The 16112-nt window shown below is 40.1% G+C and overlaps 1 protein-coding gene across 2 annotated transcripts in view; it reads left to right on the top strand.

Annotated features, from left to right (window-relative positions):
* casz1 (castor zinc finger 1) overlaps window positions 1–16112 on the top strand; it is a 177637-nt gene that overhangs the window by 80193 nt on the left and 81332 nt on the right. The gene's annotated exons all lie outside the window — the stretch shown is intronic.

Raw genomic sequence — 16112 nt, 5'->3', positions numbered from 1 at the left:
AAACCTTTTGTTGCTGATAAAAAATCTGCCTCTGTACAATTTGACTCTCGAGAGGACACTAATGACTTGTGACTTGAAGAAACTGGGTTGCTTTTTTTTCTCTCCCTGAGATGAAACCTTCTGTGCTAATGATGTTAGCTGGTATGAGCACAATGCTGATGTGGGAGTCTGTCATGAGGATGCATACAACAGCCCTTGCCCCTGGCCTCCTAGTCAAGAGGGATCTAAACATTCAGTAGTGACACCGTGGGCTGCCTCATGTCAAACCAGAGACCCTCGCTATCACTGGGGGGTGGCATGGCCGTGAATTGAGGCGGAGGGCTACACCACACTCCTTTGTTTCTGGTGGTGTCACTCACACACCAGAGAGAAGACACACTCCTTGCATCAATCAGACCGCCCTACAACACGATGATGACACTATGCTCAGATTCCCACATAGATACGATAACAGCAACAGGAGGATGAAAGCTGCACAACAGAGTCAGTGCAGCCACATTTCCCTTCATAAGTTCTGATAGTATCAGTTTCTGCTATTATATATAGATGTTGATGATCTGCTCTTGTTGTGATCTGGATGCGTAGCTGTCAGTGCCGATTGATATTTTTAAACAGGTTGCTTTGAAAGTCCCACGAAGCTTAGTGCAGTCTGAGTCAACTGAAGTGTAGACTATATATCCTAACTTAAGTTTCCCCTTGTCAAACCACATAACAACAACATAACTGAGTACAGTTAGTTAATTGGCTTTTGATATATGTTAATGCAACTAATCATGAGGGCCAACTGGCTCAAACACAGGGCTGGCATGACATCCCCCCTCTCCTTTTGGCTCCCGCAGACTTAGGCTAGGGAACACTCCCAGAGCGGAGTCCCTCTCTTAGACAGTGGGAAGAAAATTAAACTGCCAAATTTGTTTTCATTGGTTCCAGGGACAATCTCGGGGGACTTCAAGGCTTTTAATTGAGCTCACTGAGCAGAAATTTGTAGGGCTGCTTACTAACAACAATGGTATCTCCCTTTAACTTCTCTCAGGCAGATTGGGTATGATTGTTAAGTAAAGTGATGATTTGCTTAACATTTGCATATAATATGTGTTTTGTAGTTGAGGGCTCTGTTAAGGTTCTTTTCTTCTTGTGGAAAATGTAATATGGGTTTGATTAGGATTGATAATTTAGAGTCAGACTCACTTTGTTTAGTGTTTTGTTGTTTTTTTCAGGGTCTGTGTGTAGGAGGGCAATGATTCTCTAATAAACAGGAGCTCATTCAGTCATGGATAAAGGTAAATAAAGTCCACAGTTCGCCGTAAGAAAGATAATTTGTCTCACCGAGAAAAAAGAACAACTCATGAAACTCAATTCAGTATTATTGCATCATTCAGTGTAGTATAATAAGAAAAACGAGAAGCCGCCTTCTCATTTCCCCCACTTTTCTCTCTCCTACACTTTTTGTCCTTTAAATTTTTCCAGTGTGTCAAAACAAGTAAAGGCTACATGGATACGGCAGCCCTGTGTAAATATTTATGATGTAACATCTCCATGTGAATAGACTTTCCTCCGAATCCATCCATCATTACGGGCATATCGTGAAAGCCCACCTCCCGGTGGTGGCCCAGGGCCTTAGGAAGCTCAGACAGGAGCAGCGTGTCCCCCTCTCATTCAAAGTATTTGTTTTTCTTTTGACTGGGGGCAGCCCAGCTGTGAGGGCATTTCATGTGTCAGCCCCTCCGTTTTCATTCAGGGCTGACTTCAAAGTCCATTTTGGTCCATTGTTTCTGTGACGTGGCTGCTGGACCCGAAAATGCCCAAACAGAAAAATGTGATGTAGGTCAAATTACAGCAGTTGCGCCCCTGAAAAAAGTGGAATTCTTATGGTCAAAACATAAAGCCCTGGTTACCGCCTAACCCTAGCTTTTGTGTTTGTTGGCCACATACCTCTTTATTTGTTCATAGTAGAGCTGAATGGAAGTTGGGAAATGTAGAATAAAAAGGCTTTCATAGTTTTAAGTCTAATCCTTTTTTTGCAGCTTTTTGTCTGATTTATAACACTCCACTCAGGAACAAAATGTCAAATAGCTTAGCTGCTGAAGATGTGTTATAAATTACGTTGGAGACATTTGGTTGAGGACTGTTCTCTGGCCCTGTATTTTGAGGTTATTTTCTCCTGCAAATGTGAATGAGACTTAAGGACAGATAGAGGGTGTCTGTTAGGGCCTGTGCATGCACAATTCTTTGACTTGTGCAATGGTTTGAAATGTGAAACATGTCTTCATTTCATGCAAACAAAGTGGGATGAAGGATCTGCTGTATTTTTTCAAGCTCGGCAGTCTCTAAGAATGTGAAGGCGCAGTAGATTTATGAGGTTGTGTGTTTGCAGAAGTAGGTAAGTCTACTGCCTTACCTAAGTGGATTACAAGGTTTTAGGCTTTTCTCCTTGCACAACTTATCGGCAGAAAATAGGCGTTGCAGACGTTAGCGAAATATTGCCACCCAGACTCTCATAACATTATCATTAGCCACAGAGGATTGCTGAAATGTGATTAATACATCACCATTTTGACAGACTGAGCCTGAAAAGGTAATATGGATTATTACAATGGTTGTAAAGCTCAATACCGCCATCCAAGTTTATCCATTTATCTGCAATGATGAGACTCTTTTGTGTTGTATAGCATTGTAACATCTATCTAAATAACAAAAGATATCTCTCCCATACACAATTGCCGTGCTGTTAATATTCAGCCCATGCAACAATGCACATGAGAACGGAGCGTTCAGACAAAACTTGACTCAGAACAGGGGAAAAGTCCATAGAACATCATGAACATTATGAATCGATGTACAAGCCTGTAGTACTGGGCACTTTTTTCTTTGCTTGGGTATCTGATTACCTTCAAACAAAAATATTGCTCCTATATTGTTCAATTACAACTGGTTGAGTGCTGAATGATGCAATTCACTATCTAAGAGCTATTTTTTCTTTCTTTGTGTATACACTTTGTGTGTGTTTCATTTAGTTGCCCTTGGACGATACACGCTGAATAAATGCCATTTTCTGTCGTTTCAAGTGCCTCTTTTCTCTCTGTGGATCCATTCAAGCTTTCAATACCTTTTCTCCCCCTCTCTTCTCCTGTCTCTTTTTTCCACGAGCAGGAGGGTTTTACTTTACTCCTTTGTCATCCTAATTGATTGCATTAACCTTTTGAGTATTGAATTTCCTGTGCATCACGCCGAGCACAATGTGGAATATTATCATAATCCTTCCAAGTAATGGACACAGGGCAATCAACAATGCTTTAGGAAAAGTACATCTTTGAAAGATGGAGCATCATATTATTTTCAGTCCAAAGACCTGGATAGGGTAAGACTGTTGAGCTTTAAGAAACTTTGTCAATAAGTGAAGTATGTTTTTTCCATCTATTGAAGAAGTCAGGACAGCTGCTTTTACTGTTGCTGTGTTGGTAAATGATGTGAAAGTTTCCGAGATTCTGTTGTCTTGATGAAATTCACTGAAATGTTCAAGACTAACATATAAGCACATGAGTGATCGGTCTTAAATGATTTACTTAATATTTTGATATAAAATATGATTTCATGATAATATACCAGTAATGGTCACCTGGATAACTACAAGCAGAAATTAATAGAGAAAACTGTAATATTTCCTCTTTTTTTTTTTTTTTTTTTAGCCTTTTTTGCATATTATTATGATCTTTCAAGGGACCCAAGCTGCACTTAAACTAATAACACAACAACTCAGAGTTCTTTTGCAATTTGTTCTCATGGCCTTGCCATTTTCAAACAACAATTTTCATACAGCAATTAATTGCAAAATAACTAAAAAAAAAAATACCGCCTTTTACCACGATGCCACCATTTAGGTCCCAAATTTTGAAAAAAAAATCAACATTCTTGTTGCCACTGATAAATATACGCTATGATTCACACAATCAGATACTGGTTTGCTGTGACACAATAACCAAAAGTTATCTAGCATGCACCATGACCACACATAATATAAACATCTGTGCTCGCCTACTGCCCTGGGTATTACCACGTGGGCCCACCTGGGTCTTTGGATGTGGTTGTGTCACTACTCTTGTGTGGAAGTAGTCAGAGCTAGCAGCACTACGCAGTTATAGTTGGGCTCACCTATGCACAGCACTTGCTCTGAAACCAAAGTCCTGGACTCTGGCTGGACTATGTTGTTGTTTGCCATAGTGAGAGGTGGGTGACAGGTCCCAGGGAGGTTTTTGGGATACTCACAAGCTCCTGGTGGTGCACTGATGTTTTGTTTTGTTTTTTCCTTGGAGAATGAGATGGTCACTTTCATGTGACTGTGTGTTATGAAGAGCATGGCCCTTACTGTTGTTTCCCTTCTGCTTATGATTCAGTGGAAGGTATTGCAAGCCAAGAGGACCATAGTATATGTGGTCGTGGAAGCAAAAAAACAGATATTGGAGGAGTCTGGGGGCGTCATTAAGAAGGACTTTTGGTTGGCTTCAAAGAGGTTTTGGAAAAGTGCCAGGCAGGTAAGCGAGACCTTGCCCAGGCCGTTCACAGAGTTGTTGGCGGTTGGAAATAACTCTTTGAGGAACTCCTGGCCATGACCAGCACCTTCTGTGGTGGAAAGCTTGTTTTGGGGGAAGCCTTGCCCACCTCTCTGGTAGTGGTCTCAGTGCTCAGGTAGGCAAAATGCGCAGCAGTAGTAAGGCGACAGGAGTGAATGAGATTTGCCCTAATGTGCTGTGGTGTTTCCCTTTTTTAAGTAATGGAACTGAAGGCTGCGCTGTAATAATTGGGGTATCACACGGCTTAGCCTCCTTGAGAAAGGAAATGTCTGTGTACTGGAAAGGAGGCTCCATCAGAGTGTCAACGCAGATTCAAGAATAGCAAAGCAAATTCCTGGTCATTGAGAAGTGGACCAGCTTTGAATTCTGTGACATATACTGGACAGATCATGGCAATTTGTCCATCAAATCCAAAGGTGTTTTATGGAGGGGGCTTATGACTGTGTCCCTCAGGATGTCATGCAGGGGCAACTGTGGGAATATGGGACCATTGCTACATGTCTTAATTATACATGATTAAGCATAGGATAATAAAGGAAAAGAATAATAAGGCCTTTAAAGGATAACAGGAACTAAAGTCATTTAGAAATAGTGGCTTGAAGTGTTTGACTTGAGGCTAATGTATAGCAATGGGGAATGCTAAGGGAAGCTAATGTACTAAAGAAATTATGTTATTATTTAACATTATTCAACATCAACCCTTGATCACAAAAACCATTTTATGCCAACTGTGTTTAAGATTGGTCGCTGTCGATGTCTGGTCCGGAGTTGCGTTGGGTTGAGCTGTAGTTAGCTGTGCTCGTGCAGGGGCTTGCTGCCCAGGTCAGGCCATGGGCTGTGGATAAGTCTTTGTGGGTGTAGCAGTTTTGTCTCAGACTGCCGTTCTGCGGTTGTAAGTAAAGTGGTCTCCAAGTGGATGATAGCCGGCCGTTTAACATTTTAACCATCTTGCTGTGACAACAGATGGGCAGGGATCCAATTCGCGCTTCGCTGCGATGTACAAGTTTTGAGTCAGGCTTCTGCTGACTGTGTGATGTTTAAGGTTGATACAAATAAAACTTGGTCTGGCTACGCTGACTTCTACTACACGTGAAATGCGAGACTTAATGTTGCAAATAAAACCAAAAAAAAACTGAGCTTGTTTCAATAAAAGTTTAAAATGCGCGCATACTTTGTTGAAAAAAGAAAAGAAAAGAGACGTCTTAAGAGAAAATAGAAATGTCTTAACTCATGAGTTTTTGGGAGACCAACTCACAACACAGAGGCTAATCAGCTGTTTTTATCAATTTCTGAAGTTTTGGGTGTTTTTTGAGGCGTGGAGAAAACACTCCTGCCGAAATTTCTGATGAATATTCATTCATTTGTCTCCAGGGACCTTAAGGTGTAGCTGACAGTGATTCCTATCTTCTGATTTGAGATGGGAAATTACTTTCCTACACTGGGGAATTAAGTTTTGAGTTTTGAATGCAAAATTCACACTTCAGAGTCACTATGTCTGAATGCTTCCTATCAATATTGTAGATGGCAGTATATTGTCAAACCAGTAAAGAAAAACATAGTATGTATATATATATATATATATATATATATATATATATATATATATATACATTATACATTAACGCTTATCTCATGATATTGAGACATTCTTCCTTCATTGATTTACAACATCAACATTAAAGTAAAGATTCCATTATACCACTAAACGGGGTAATTTTGTCACATGGTGATAAATGTAATAAAATTGAATTCTATTATTTCATCAGGAGGCCAAGAGGGAGTTTTCTGGTCCAAATGTATATGGAGTTGTTCAGGTCCAATGACCCCAAAGTTCAGCTTATGCTTTTAGTTCAGGTGATAATTTATTTTATCAACCATCTGGCTTTCTAAGGGTTTTCGATACCATGTTTGGTCCGTGGTCAGTGTCATGTTGTCAGACCCCCACTTGGGTGAGGGTCAGTTCATCTCTTAGGTGAGACACCCTTCCCATGTCTCTGGGATTCACTCACCTCCTCACCTTGGAATTAAAGAAGAGTTGTTTTATCCAATAGAATTGAAGAAAAATAGGCAAAATCTCCTACACTGGTGATGACAGGATTGCATTTCTGCTTTTTGCAGATGATGTTATTCTGTTAGCTTCATCGGACTGTGACCCCCAGCGCGCACTGTGGCAACTTGCAGCTGAGTGTGTGGCAGTAGGGTTGAGAATCAGCCCCTCCAAGTCTGAGGCAATGATGTTTTGGCCACTTTGGGTCTGAAATTGATTTGCTGCCCCTAGTAAAAGGGTTCTAATATCTGTGAGTCTTGTTCACAAGCACTGCTTGTTTGCACTCAGAAAATGCAATGCACATGCATGGTTCATGCTGTCCCTTCAAGATCCCAATCCTCTGCACAAGTGCCTGAAATAAGACATGATCCTTCATCACAATCTTACACAGAGCACTGGCAGTTGCGTTCACTATAGTAACTGGCTAAGCTTGAAGCACCACTGCCAGGTTTCTATATACAAAGTAGTAAGCTCCTCAAATACGGTTAGCCCTTGGATAAATGTTACTTTACTATTCCCTCAAGTGGGAGAAGCTGTTGCGTTGTAGTTTAATTACTAAACCTATCTCTACTGTATGTATTAATGCTGAGAAATGAGTAGGACATTACATCACAGCTGTGTGTTATCTACTGTAACAAGACTTCTATACTATACTATACAAGACTTCTAAGAATCTATAGCCATGCTTGTCGCTCTGTGATGCTGTACCTAGGCACAATGTTTGAGCTAAATGCAAAAGTCAGTATGCTAACATGTTCGCAGTGACAAGTGGTTTCAATTTTGAGTGGAAAAAATCATGAATTGTGATGCAGAGGGTTTGGTAAAACAATGCACAGCCTGGTAAAAAAGTTGAACTGGGCGCTAGTTTTGACTTCATCTTGCAAGGTGTTGTGTTGGCCAATAACATAATGCAAGTGCACATTCCTAGTGGATTACTTTGTAACATAAACACTGTATTTGAGTGTTTGCCTCGCAATCATCAAGACAAAAGATAATTTGATAACTTGATAATTCGAGTGAGTTGTAGAATCCTGTCTGTGAGTATTACAAACTTCAACTCAACTTCCTGGATTGTATTTCATCGTCTCACCAGTACCTTAAACAACATGCCCCTACCAACGCAGCCCCTTGCATTGTTTATGCAGGGCTGATTGTGGTGTGAATGCAGGGACTCAGACACAATGCAAAACTAAACCCTCAGCACCAGCAAGGGAGTATATCTGAACTAGCATCACAACAAATAGTACTGCAGATATGCTGCAACTTTTGACTACAAAATATCAAAAACAGAGTCACCACATCCTGTGTTTCTGTCTATGTGAATCTAAATAAGACCAAAGGTGTAAAATGTTATGCAGATATTGACGTGCTTCAATGAACTGACTAGTTTATCTACTTGTGGCAATAACTCTATTCTTATTCTAATTTGCTTGTTATTTACTTACTGTAAAATTGTGACTGTATTGTTATATTTTTTACTAAATACTTTTGTGATTGCATTTATGTTTTGGAGTAAACAGCATGAGCAACAGTGAACATACTTTGCGTTACAGCTCATAATGATAACCTGTTCGGGAGGTTTGTGGGATTGAAGTGACAACACAGTAAAATGAGACTAAGGCATTAAAGTGGAATCTAGCGGCTGAATCTTAACTGCAGATTGTTTTGAGTTGAGGGGTCAGGATAGACAAGCTTTAATGGCAAGGTAAGCCCTCGATTTAACATGGCACGTACTTTAATCTCTTTACCAGCTTGACAATCGCCTGTTTTGGTTTGGGGGGGAAGTGTAAGTTGATTTTCCCTGTTTTCTTTAGCGTCTTTGCCTGAGAATTATTTAGTACAAATATGCTCATATTGGTTTATTATTATCTGCATTACTGGCCCAGAATGATATGAATGGTGTGACAGTGAAATAAATTTAAACAGGCATTACTAGTATATTCCTTCACAACACTTCACCTCCACTACATCAATAATATTAAGGCCTCAAGTCTAAAACCTACAGAAGACGCTCCAAGGATAACAGTACAATAGTAGCCTGTTAACAAGGCGGAAGGTAGCCCGTTGGTCTATTGAGTTTAATCTATTGCTATAGTTATTTTATTTAAACATGATGGTAAAGGCATAAAAAGTAGTTTATGTTGCAAGACCAATGTAATACCCATAACTGTCTTATAAAGGCTTAATGTCAGAAGGCTTTAGGGGAAGTGTCACTAGAATAACACTGATAAGCCTTGAGCTTGGGAATTAGAGACAGCAAATCTTTGAACATAATGTGGCAACTGGGATAGTTTGGAAGCATACAAGTAGGTAGCAACTTTTGCTGAACAATTTATATTTACTCAGCATATTATATCAGGAAAGGCCACCACACATGATATCAGTGTCATAGAACAAAATCATGGAGATTACCTGCATTTAGACACCAACAAATATTATGTGGCATGTTGCTGCATAATATGCTAGCTTTGTTAGCTCTGCAGTGGCAGCTAAGGTAGAGTTCATTTGTAATAGAAGGAAATGGTGTTGATAATCTACATCCCACCTCAGAAACTCATACACTGTATGTTGCTGCTATAGATACAATATTGGTGACTTGTTAAGACTGTTGTGTGTTTCTCTGTAAACACTAGCATAAATACATTAAAGTAATTGATTGTTGAAAAACAGACAAAAACTGTTACCATGTTTCCCTGGCAACGGCGAGTATTATCTGGGTTGTGTTGATGAATTGAAGCAAAACACCCTGTAATTCATATCAACTCTATTATTTTTTCAGCTCAAAGAGGAAAAATCAATTGAAACAAGCTCTTATGCATGGATAGATGCTAGTTTTGATCAATACCATTTTCACAGGGATAGTGCCTTTGAGTTTGATTGAGGCCAGGTTATACAAAGCTAGCCAGTGGTGCTCAGGATTAATATAAAAATGTTGATACGCAGATGGGGAACAGTCAGTATTTGGGCACATCTTTTGGCACATTCACCTGCGTTTTATTGATCAAAATAGAATAATTTGATTGAGTGAAGATGTGGGTCAAAAAATAGGTCAAGGTCAGTCAACAGCACAAAGCCTAATCCTGTCCATCTTTTGTATTCCATCAAGCGTCACTGGTATTCCACTGGGAACCTCTGTGCCCTCAGCATATGGAAACTAAGGGCCCTTAGTTCAATTATACAAGCCCATTGAGCTTCAGAATATTGACATATCTCGGTATTCTGAAAATGTCATGGATAATGATCAACCAGTTCACCAGAAAATGCATTCAGAAACCAAGATGTGGAGGTTAGATATGGAGTGCATTGAATTTGTGGACTGCAGCTATAAGGTCAGGATTTACTTGCTTAAAGGTACTGTAGGTTTAATATGCATGAGAGCAGGCAATGATTATCACACATCCATAGCCACACGCAATGTTTAGTAAAATAACACATATCATATTGTAAATCAGATGTTTTGCAGTGAAGAGGCAGTGAAATGCAGGATGATTGTATCTTAGACTTGTATCTCTTTTAATTGGTCACACAAAGCTGTCCAATATTTCACTATGGTAAACAAAAAAACACAGCTGACCACAAAACAGCTTCAAGCTGCTCAGTGGTTCCAGTAGAAAAATTTTGCCTACTGGAAGAATTTAACAGTTAGACTTACATCTGCTTTACCATGTTGTCAATGCTGTTAGCTGTGTAGTTGGGGGATCCAAGGGGCACACAGCCATACCACAACTAACAGTAACGATAGATTTCTCAGGGTCTCACTTACATCTTGGATGCAGAAAGAATTTTGGGAGGTTTTGTTCATTTAATTGACATTTGGGTAGCTCATGTCTTGACATTAACTGACCAAGTAAATGAAATGTTGCACTTACGTTGCACCTCTTCTAAAATATTAAATGATGATTAACATGCTGCAAGGGTCTGAGGAGATGTGACAAAAAACACCATATATGCAATACAATATGTGTAAAATCTGGCAATCATGTCCAGATACTTCATTGCAAATAGAATTGGCATATCTTAATTTGGCTCAGTCACAAAAACTTCACATCGAGGAAAAAGTTTGTGTTGTGGACACAATATTTTTTTCTTCTGTTTTGTATTGCCACTGTTTCTCTGTCTTCACGTTTAAATTCTCAGTCTCGCTCTATTCAGCAACAGATACAGACAGAATCTTAATTGATCTAATCTGGTTACTGCTTGCTATTTTCAACAGTTCCATTAGAAAACTCCCGTCCTCCCCCACTCTGTCTCTCTCCCTTCACCTCCCTCACTCTCTACCCCCCATCTGCCCTGACCTACATGGTAGTCACATGGCCCCGGCTCCCTGGCTTGGCATTTTATGGAAAATCTGCAGGAGATAAAGCCACAGGGTTTAAAGTGTTATCCCTGCCTGTCCTTTGAGAAGGGCTAAACACTGAATGAGGTGTTATTGCATCAATGCTGTTGGACACACACAGGCAGCAAAGAGGATATCTTCCTCCCTCCTTCTCTCTCTCTCTCTCTCTCGGTCTGTCTCTCTCCCTCTCCCTCCTCAGTTTGATTGGATTTAGTAGAGTGTCACCACTGTGACTTTGGGGGATTTCTCTTTCCCTGTCACTGTCTTCTGCATGCTTGCTTGGGTTATTTACTTACTGTAACTTGTCCAGAAAATGGACTGTGATCTGCAGCTTACCGCCAAAGCTAGGGAGAGACAAGTGCCTCATGCTAGTTAAGATATGCCAGACAGGCACCTACGACACTTGCCTGCCTGCTCTGGCTTGCTTACTCCCTTGCCGGTGCTGAGGGCTTAGATTTGCACTGTGACCGAGTCCCCTTCACACTGTTGTCTGCCTGTAAATTTTCTGCTGCCCTTGCTATTCAGCCAATTACAGCAAAAGAGCTTTAGCGATTTTTTTTTTCTCCCCCCTTCTCTTCCTCCTGGTGTATATTTATATATTTATTTTACAAGCGAATGACAAGCATTGCTGAAGGTTAAAAAAATGCTGAATTTCATAGTGCATATAATGTCAACTTTTTTCTATAGCAGGTCTAATCAATAGAAGTCAGCTCTACCTTGTGTAGAACAATACACATGCTGCAGACTAATACAGCTCCTTGCCTGTTGCGTTTGAATTTTGAATCTTTCTTACCTCTACTTAAATGTAGAGAGTGCTAAAAGAACACATTGCAAGTTGATAAAATTTTGGCTTTTGGTTTTCTATTTTTATAGTCATAAGTTGTGTTGTGCAAAGTCAACATGGTCTCACAGGATAAATAAAAAAAGACAATCCGGTAAAATTAGTGCTCCGTTATGTAAAAGACATACATATAATTTTGATTTTCTCCTTTAATTTCTTGGATAAATATTCCCTTGTCATGTGACCTGTAGCATTGGCAGAAACAATCATTGCTGTTAACATGAAAGTGACTATAAGAGATACTATAAGTTGAGTTGAGTCTGGAGTTTCCAGGCCTTATGGTTTGTCCCTCTGTACCTATTGTAGGTTTTATGCTGTCAGCGTCTTCCCTGTCCTAGTCTTGACATTAATCTGCTCTGTCCCAACTGTCAACCTTAGTACTCGTAGCAATATATTCAATAATAGGTTTAGAAGTACACACCTTTAAACCAATCTACAAGATAATGAGTTTCAGTGTATTTTAATGCATACACCATATGTTCCTCTTAGGTACGTTTTCTGAGTTGTTTATTCTTTTTGAAGCTAGGACGTGGTACTAAATATGTTTGACCTGATGTCTGTGAAAGGCTACAGAATGACTATCAATACAATGTCAAATGTAATACAGAGCCACAAAGCAGTTGAGGAATGCTTCTAAAGTGCTCTGCCATGTTGCATTATGGTGCTATAATGACTAGAGCAAATATCCTCCCAAAATATTGGATAAGATAAGGCAGCCAAGACAGCTTTGCCACACTGTGGTGATTGGTCATTCTGTATAAGTGTACTTCACTGGGTTAAGTGCAGGTTTACAACAGTCCCACTGCCACCCAAAAAAGAACATCACAGATTTTATTGTTCTATCTTTCATAAAAACAAAACCAGAAGTTACACAAGTGATAATTGTTCATAAAAGAAGTGACACCACAAAATGCACAGTGTTCCAAAACAAGAGAGCAGAAGAATAAAGGGCTCTTTCCACCAGTGTAAATTCAGCCACGCCTAGCAGTGGGAACGGAAAGCAAAACTGCTTAATGTGATAAAATAAAGACAGAAACACTCCAAGGGAAAGTTAGAATTAGGATCCTGAAAGATTTATGCCTCCATTTTATTTATAATTTGTTTTCTTTTCCTTATTGGAATTGAGTTGCAACTGAATATTTGATGAACACAGCCTAGAAGTAAGGATGTTATGTCAGCAAGGAAACAAAAAGTAAAGAGAAACAACCAAGAAATGTATTTTGCAAAGTTTGCGCTTTGGAATAAACTAATATGCCTCTGCTTTCATAAGTGGCTTGTTAATTGAATGTGGGGGGAGTTCGCTATCTGCAGGTTGTGTTGAGCCCTAGCGAGGCTAGTGTGCGCCTTTCCGTATGCACTGCACTGAGTGCTGGGTACTCTCCGTGCACAGAACACCATCTGCATTTTGCTGTTAACGCGCCTTCACATCCAAGGGAGGATTAGGAGAAAATCCCCAGGTTTTTTTCAACCAGTTGACAAATATCAGATTTGTCTCTAAAAAATTAGCTCCATCTATATCTCCCACCATATGACACACAAAAAAGATTATCTTTAATACCCAGCCAGCTTGGGTGTGGAAAAAGCAGATTAAAGTTTCAGTTTGGTCATATTTACCCAGCCACTTCAAGTACGAGACTGCCTGCATTACACAGTAGACAGACCTTTTCACAAAGACTCCTCCCCCCACTTGTACACCCACTCCCACCCTCAAGCCTTTACCTTCCAGAAACGAGATGTCTGCCTTGAAACAATTAGACATCATACTTAAATAATTTATCATTTCCCAGTCAGTCTTTCTGTTTTACGTGTCCTTTAAACAGACAGAGTGAGCTGCCAAAGGGGCTAAAGTGAATAACAGCAGCAGGTGCCTTTTCAGATGCAGCTTTGTAGTCTGCAGAGGGTGCTGAGCTGTTATTTTAGTGGCCCACTGGTGAGGAGCAGGGGGTGGCTGGGAAATGGACCTGGTGGCTGACCTGAGACCCCAGAGCTGTCTTATTAGCAGTGTGCTCTCCACTTAACGATACCAGCAATAATTCCTGGCCTCAGTTGCATCCATGCAGAAGAAACAGAGCTGGGATACAACAATTCAGTATTCATCCACAATCACCTGTGGAGGCAAAGAAGCCAAAAACATCGCTTGAATCCCCATATAACAGTTTAAAAACATTACCTCACAAAGATAAACTCCTTTGACCCCAAAGGAGGTCATTTGTGTTAGCAGTGACAGATTGTAAGACTGGGCATGCATGATTATTACCCATGAGCATGCATCAGAGGGATTTAAACATACGAGTAAGATGCTGCTTAAGCCTCTGCTAAGTCAGTATGTTCTTCCTGACCATTTCATTATCAAATGCATAATCATCATCTGCCAAGGACAGTACTGGAGGCCTAAGGCCCTACCTGGTGTCCTGGATTTTGACTTCCTTGCTTCCGCTCAAGACCACTGCCCCACCCAGAGGTTGCTTTATGAACACAGGAGCCCCATAAATGAAATTAAGGTGTCAATTAGTCAATTACAGCATAATAACTCTGAGGGCAGACATTTAGAGACAGAGAGAACCTCAGCTAAGTTCATTTCCTCCGGCCCAGGAGCCTAGCGCTTGGCACATGTCACTCCCCACCCAGACACGCTGAATAAGGGCCCCAGTGCTCTCCCTAATGTTATTTTCCCCTGGATATCTTTTTTGATCAACAATTTCCTTTCATGGGTTTGTTTTTCAGATGCAGAGGATGCACTTTTTCTCTCCCCAATTTGGCTAGGGAGAATTTTATAATTTAGTAATTAAAATCTTTGTTAGGCTTTAGAAATTGCAGCTAATTGAATTTAATGGGAAGATGAATTTCAATTTTATTTGATTAGCAAGACCCCAGGCATAGGTATTTATGGAAAAAACTCTACAAAAATATGCTGTGTGGGCTAAGATGGCATAATAGAATTACAGATAATCGGATTTCACTGTCATGAATTTCACTCTAATTTCACTATAATTTTCCATTAGATAGCTGGTTTACAAATATTTGCTCATCTGCGATGGGAAAGGCTATCTGTCTAAAATGATTACGGAGCGAGCCTTCAGAAATATGTCCCTTTTTTCCCCTCCCTTTTAAAAACCAGATTGCGAGGGATCAAAATTAGGAAGATTGCATTATGGATGTCTGCATCCGGGAGAGCAATGGGGGAGATATGATGATTACGGCCGGGGGATGAAAGCAGTGTCAAGAAAAATGTATGACTCAAAAACATAGGCCTATTCTATCTACAAAATCTCTGCTCTCAGCACACTGCCGCCAAGTAACATGCTATATCATAATTCATGTAATATCATAAACAGTGCACGAATAAAAGAAAGACATTGCAGCATGTTGACATACAGATATACCTTTTGCCTCATATAAACTCCACGTTAATTGCTTTCAAGTATGTCCCTATAATGAGATTTTGCCACATGGTTTTCATAGAGTATGTATGTAGATGTATATACAGCTACACAGCAATTATGAAAATCAAATGAGATTCTGAGGAATCATCGTTATGAGTAATGCAGATGATTGTCATCAAAGAAGTGGTGTATTGCTATCATCATTGTACTGCTGTATTTGTGTGTAAGCTTAATATTCAGCTCCCTCTCTGCTTAAAAATAAATATATGCAGAGTCCCTGGTTCGATTCCTGCCGGGGACCTTTGTTGCATGTCATACCCATCTCTCCTTCCCTTTGTTTCCTGTCTGCCTCTTCACTGCCCACTATCCAATAAAGGCAAAAATACAAAAAAAAAAAAAAAAAAACATCTTAGAAAAATAAAAAAATAAATATATAATGCAATATAAACAGACGTGAGAGGGAATAATATCCCACATCACAGACAACCTCGAATACGACAAGGGTGAACTCTTGTTGAATCCCCACTTTAAAAGCCCCTGCTTCAGAATTAAGCTTTTACACGTTCAATTTCCTGCCAATTTGACAACAACATGACAGTGAATACCAAGAATAAACTTGATCTATTGTCTGCTGAAAAACACAAACTATTTTAATTTGTTGTGTTTAAAGTTAGATGCAGTAGAAGTGCTTCGTGCCGCTCCTCCTGTGCAACCCCCCACCTGTACACTCCACCAGTCAGGACAGACTAACTCTACTCTCCGCCCCACGCCAACTCGCACCCACTCCATCTCCTCCCATTCGCTCAGTCACTCTTTGCCCCGAACTGCCAGAGACAGCAAGAGGGGTTCAAAAACACAATCTGACTCTCAGCAAAGGTCAGATTTCTCACTCGGCATGTCTCTGGGCTTTGGGCACAAAAGCCACTGAATTCACATC

The sequence above is a fragment of the Thunnus thynnus genome, chromosome 6, assembly GCF_963924715.1.
Source record: "Thunnus thynnus chromosome 6, fThuThy2.1, whole genome shotgun sequence".
In the NCBI taxonomy this organism is placed as follows: domain Eukaryota; kingdom Metazoa; phylum Chordata; class Actinopteri; order Scombriformes; family Scombridae; genus Thunnus; species Thunnus thynnus.
Note: the sequence above shows the minus strand (reverse complement) of the source record. Positions and strands in the feature narration are given on the sequence as shown.